This window comes from Cebus imitator, unplaced genomic scaffold (assembly GCF_001604975.1).
Source record: "Cebus imitator isolate Cc_AM_T3 unplaced genomic scaffold, Cebus_imitator-1.0 Scaffold25, whole genome shotgun sequence".
Lineage (NCBI taxonomy): Eukaryota > Metazoa > Chordata > Mammalia > Primates > Cebidae > Cebus > Cebus imitator.
Genome location: NW_016107340.1, coordinates 8398563 through 8404420, shown reverse-complemented (window position 1 = coordinate 8404420; position 5858 = coordinate 8398563). Strand labels below are relative to the sequence as shown.

At 36.9% G+C, this 5858-nt stretch overlaps 1 long non-coding RNA gene across 1 annotated transcript in view; it reads left to right on the top strand.

Annotated features, from left to right (window-relative positions):
• LOC108300266 overlaps window positions 1-5858 on the top strand; it is a 35728-nt gene that overhangs the window by 7551 nt on the left and 22319 nt on the right. Inside the window, exon 2 of the long non-coding RNA XR_001823320.2 lies at window positions 4739-4916. This is a non-coding gene — a long non-coding RNA (uncharacterized LOC108300266). The remainder of the gene's footprint in view (window positions 1-4738; window positions 4917-5858) is intronic.

Genomic DNA, 5858 nt, shown 5'->3' with positions numbered 1-5858 from the left:
CAACCAGTTATTTTACTTTAGGACAAGAATTTATCATACAAGATTCTTTCTTATATAAAATCTCTTTCTTTATAATCTTCTTTGTATAGCTAGGGTGCATGGCAAATTACATGTGTCCACAGGCCTTATCTAGAATCTAATGGCTTTAAGGTAGGTAAATTGAACAATTTTCAAAGCCTAAGAAGCAGTTTATGACCTTAAAGCATTTAGTAAACTTAATATCCGACCTGTGTAATTTAGACCAATGTCTTTATTTTCCCAATAATTTTAAACTGTCTTTAGTTCCCAAAGATTACTTAAGTCACATGAACTAAAAGGCATTATACTTTTAAATTTTCTGATAAAATACTTGATTTAAGTTCTTATTATTTTTAAACTAATTAAAGCTCTTTCATATGTAAGCATCACACACATAATGCATATAAATACATAGACAGAAGATAAAGGATCATACCCTAGGCCAGAAATTGAACCCTGAACCCAGGCTGCCATTTTGAAAAGTGAAACCATGGTCACATGATTACAGAGAGAGAGAGAAGCCAGAAATCTGACTGGCAAGAAGGTCTTTCCTTTTGCCTGCATACCAGGCCTCTGAGTTTCCTTTTCCTGAGCAGCCCTAGTGTCCCAGCTGGCTGCACACAGCCCTAGGGGCCAAGCCACTACACAAAAGAAAATTATCTTTTTCTGTTCTGACCAGAGCAAAATACACGTAACAAAACATAGACATTAGCCATTCTTCTTAGCACCCACTATTAAACTTGAAAGGCTTAAACTTGCCCTTAGTTAGGCCCCCTCATGGTTAATTCAACCTCTGACCAGAAGTTTCAACATGTGGTCTCTGGGCAAGATGGTCACCCTGAATAATAGAGAAGATAAGAAAGAGAAAGGAGAGAAAGAAAAGCATTGCCTGTGGCAGGGTCGGAAAGGCACAATGATCAGGGAGGCCAGAGAAAGACCCACCCATGGCAGCAACACTGAAAAGTTCAGGTGGCTGCTGCCAGTCGAGCAGGGATCTTCTCCAGCAGTCCTAACAGCTCTCAAGTTTCTCCTTTTAGGGAGGAGAATGTTCCCCATGTCACACAAACCTGTAAATGCCTAATCCTATTACCCACAGCTGTTAGCAAAGAGTGCAACGTACATTAATCCAAAGAGAATAGCAGTTAACATCCCACAGTGCCAAACCTGTTCTTAGCCAAGAGAGATTTTATTGAGAGGGGCCTCTAATCCCCTAAATCTTAGAAGGGACTCTAACCCTCCTAAGTCAGGCCTCCAACCCAAGGTCACTCAAGCATCCTTGACTTTCATTAAGAAGGGCCTCTAACTCACTCTGTCTTAGGAGAGACTCCAACTCCCCTAAGTTAGGCCTCTAACCCAATCCCATTCTTTATACAGGTACCTCACCACTTACCCAAAGTCATCCAATCACTGCTGCAGTCTATTTCCTTTGGGTTGGTTGGTGGGGGGAGAGTTCTTAAGTATTGTCCCTTCAAGATTTTGCCAGAAAGATGTTACAGGACCCCAACACTTACCCAAAGGTAGCTGTTGGGTCAGGGTTTCTGCACTATAGTCCCTTCTGTGGTCACCATGAATATGATACAGGACAGGGGTCTGTATCCAGACCCCAAAGAGAGTTCTTGGATCTTGTGCAAGAAAGAATTCAGGGCTCAGGGTTAGTCTGCAGTGTAAAGTGAAAGCAAGTTTATTCAATAAAGAAATTGAAGAACAGCTACTTCATAGAGCATCCCTGAAGGCTGCTGTTTGCCCATTTTTATGGTTATGTTTTGATGATATGCTAAACAAAGGGTAGATTACTCAATGCCTCCCCTTTTTAGACCATATGGGGTAACTCCCTGATGTTGCCATGGCATTTGTAAACTGCCATGATGCTGATGGGAGGGTGGCAGTAAGGACAACCAGGGATCATTCTTGTTGTCATTTTGGTTTGGAGGAGTTTAGGCCAGATCCTTTACTGCAAACTGTTGTATCAGCAAGGTCTGTATGACCTGTATTTTGTGCCGACCTCCTATTTTATCCTGTGACTTAGAATGCCTTAACCATCTGGGAATGCAGCCCAGCAGGTTTCAGCCTCATTTTACCCAGCTCCTATTTAAGATGGATTGGTTCTGTTTCACATGCCTCTGACATGGTCATAAATGTTTTAATTACAATGGGATTAGATTTAGTTACCAGAGTAACAACATGAAGGATCTGCAGAAAAAAATATTCTGTGAAACAAGATTATGTAGGCATGTCTAACAGCTAGATCATCCACCAAATTGCAAACATGTTTAAAATGAAATCATTCTTGTACAACTCATAGAAAATCAGTTAATTCATGTCGTTCTAGAGTGAACTAAATATTCAGGAATTAAAAACATCTGTGATACCAGACTTCAAGGACAAGCATGCTCTACACCATCTCCTATGAAAACAAGGGAAAAAGAAGGCCACTATGAGCTTAGATTTTCAGAAATGCATGTTGAAATGAGGCTGTCCCTATTCTGCACTTTTCAACTAAAATAAACTAAGGAATCTGGTCGTCTATAAAACTGCTGCAACCACATTAATCGTCTAAGAAAGGCTTGCTACTTATTTGTGCGCTTAGTTATAACACTTAATATTTAACTCTATGCAACCCCCATCTTGGTCCTTATTGTATCTTGTCCTTTTTTTTGTATTTCTAGAACTAAACGTTATAAATTATAGAGTTTGAGATCAGCCTGGGCAACATAGTAAGACCCCATCTCTACAAAAAATAAATAAATTAACCGAATATGGCCATAGCGCAAACCTAGATTTCTAACTGCATGGAAGGCTGAGCTGGGAGGGTTGCTTGAACCCAGGAGATTGAGGCTGCAGTGAGCCGGCATTGTGCCAGCCTGTGTGACAGAGAAAAGTCCTTTTTAAAAATAATAATGATAATGATTACTTTTCACAGATTTTGGCAAAGTTGATTTAGTAATCAATGTTATTTAAGTGCTAGTAGTAAAAAAATTCAAAAGTGCTGATACTTCATCATAATTATATAAATACCAAATATATGCATATATATTTGCATATATAAATACAAACATTCTAAATATACATTTATACATTTTTATATATTATACATATATAATATAATGCACATATGTATTTTATATTATGTATGTACATAATATATAAATATGTTCATATGTAGGTGTATATAATATTCTAAATATATATGTATATAACATATAAATGTACCTCAATGGCAAATATATCACTCTAAAGATGAAAAAAGCAGATACATAGCTTGCTTAACTATTGGAGCTTTCTTAATCCATTTTCCCCCAGGACTTAGGTGATGATTGGCATTTAGTAGGCACTTAATAATTAATTGTTGAATGATAAAATAGGTGACAGACTAAATATGTTCTGCATTATGGTTTAAAAATTGTTTTCAGATTCTACGCTGAATTGAATTAACAGTCTTTATTGTTTTACTGCCATTCCAGCTTTCCCCCAAATGCGTGTAATCACTTTAACACCAATTCCTAAAGTAAACTTTTAATATCTTTATACCTATCTGGTTCTTATGAAGAAAGTTTCTTTGAATATCTTTATACCTATTTGGTTCTTTGAAGAAAGAATTTCAGAGCAATTATGTGTAGCCACAAACTACAAAAGGCTAATGCCTACTGCTTGTGTGACTGCAGTATATAAAAGAAACACAAGAACCATTTTCTACAGCTTCAGATTCTATGTGGCTTTGCTCCAAAGGATGTAATTTTTGTTTGTTTGTTTGTTTTGTTTTTGTTTTTGTTTTTGTTTTTTTTCCTTGGGACGGAGTTTCGCTCTTGTTACCCAGGCTGGAGTGCAATGGCGCGATCTCGGCTCACCGCAACCTCCGCCTCCTGGCTTCAGGCAATTCTCCTGCCTCAGCCTCCTGAGTAGCTGGGATTACAGGCACGCGCCACCATGCCCAGCTAATTTTTTGTAGTTTTAGTAGAGACGGGGTTTCACCGTGCTGACCAGGATGGTCTCGATCTCTTGACCTCGTGATCGACCCGCCTCAGCCTCCCAAAGTGCTGGGATTACAGGCTTGAGCCACCGTGCCCGGCCAAAAGGATGTAATTTTTTTAAGACTTTCTCATTCTTTAGAGATGTAGTGAAGGGGATTAAAAGGAGGTGAGCTTTGTAATTAGACAGTCCTGCTGTTGAATTTGAGCAATTTATTTCATTTCTTCTAATCTCAGTATCCTCATCTCTGTTGTTATCACTGCAAAACTGTCACAAAACAGTGATAGCAGAGATACAGAGAAGATTTAAACAGATGATTATCAAGTCTTTGAAATAATGCCTGGTGCCAGTAAGGGCTCAAATATGTTTAGAGCCCATATTATTAAATATTTATCTTGCTTAAATAAAATGGTACATAATAGCTATTATTGCATGAGTTATGTTGTTATTATTAGGTAGTAGAAGGAGGTAAAAGACATTCTTAATTTTAAACAGAGAAATTGTTCCAATGTTTAAGCCCTAGTTAGTTCTGAATCCAGAACTTCAAAATCTAGAACTAAGATAAAACTTTGGGATCTGCCTAACCCAATGATGCTTTTCTCTTCTTTCTTTGGGGTAGGTTTATCAGAGGCTAGAGAGGAATATGCTGGGGAAAAAGTAAAGAGAATATCAAGGACCTACTTTCTCTGATCCTTTGTTATCTACTAAGTGTGCTCACGTTACTCTCCTTTTGTTCCCATTGTATATTTTAAAGCTGCTATGAGTAACATGACCTGGAAAGAGAGCACTAGCAAGGAATGAGGAGTGATATAGTGACTGGCGGCTCAGAGATAATGTCTACAAGTCACCTAAAACCATTGCAGATACAGGGAGATTGGCTGTTATGAATTTGGAGGATTTCTGGTTGTGAAGACTCTGATGATTGCTAAGGAGTGAAATGAAATACTAGTGTGTTTTTTATATATATATATATATATATATATATATAAAGTGCCCTATGAATTATAAACTGGCAAGATAAACTAGGATGCCCCAGTAACCACTAGATGACAGACTATCAAGAAATCCAGTAATAACCATTCAAAAGAGTTTAAAGTACAGCGAGGCAAAATCCTGATGGCTTTAAAAGAATAAAGCCTACTGTACTAATTAATTGACTTTTTTGACAGTGTTAGACCATTAGTGACAATGAGGAAACATTGGATTTGATCTATTTGAACTTTGGTAAGACATGATTCTTTTTTTGTCAACATATTAAAACCATATGGTCTAGAATCCAGTATTATACATTAGAAAACTGAGTGGAAATCTTATCCAAATGGTTCACAGTACTACTGCTGCTGAAATTTACTAAATGGGGCTATTTAAGGATCAGTCCAAGGGATTTTTAATATACTTATATGTGACAAGGATGATACATTTTGCAAAAAACCGTAGGAGCTTCTACCCACTCATACACCTCTGAGTCAGTGCTTAGAAACAGTAATTGCCAAACTGAGGTACACCTTCTTGACCCAAAACCATATGTCTGAAACAAATATGTAAAGGGGTGCCCAAACACAGACTTCAGATGGAAAAAATAAAAAAGTGGAGGAGAAGAAAGAAAGGCAGAGCAGTGAAAAACCTAAATAATATAAAATGTCCTAATTAACTATAAAAGGAATACAAAACGTATGTATTTAGATACAAATTGAGTCTTTTAATGTTAATTATTGAGTTGATCACAAAAAATAATAAATGATAAAAACACTACACAAGACAAATCATAAAAAAACTAAATTATCAACCTGAGGGTGAAAAAAAGAACCAAATATTATGAAGCAAATGAATATTCTTCTTTTTTTTTTTTTTTTTTTTTTTTTTTTTTTGAGACG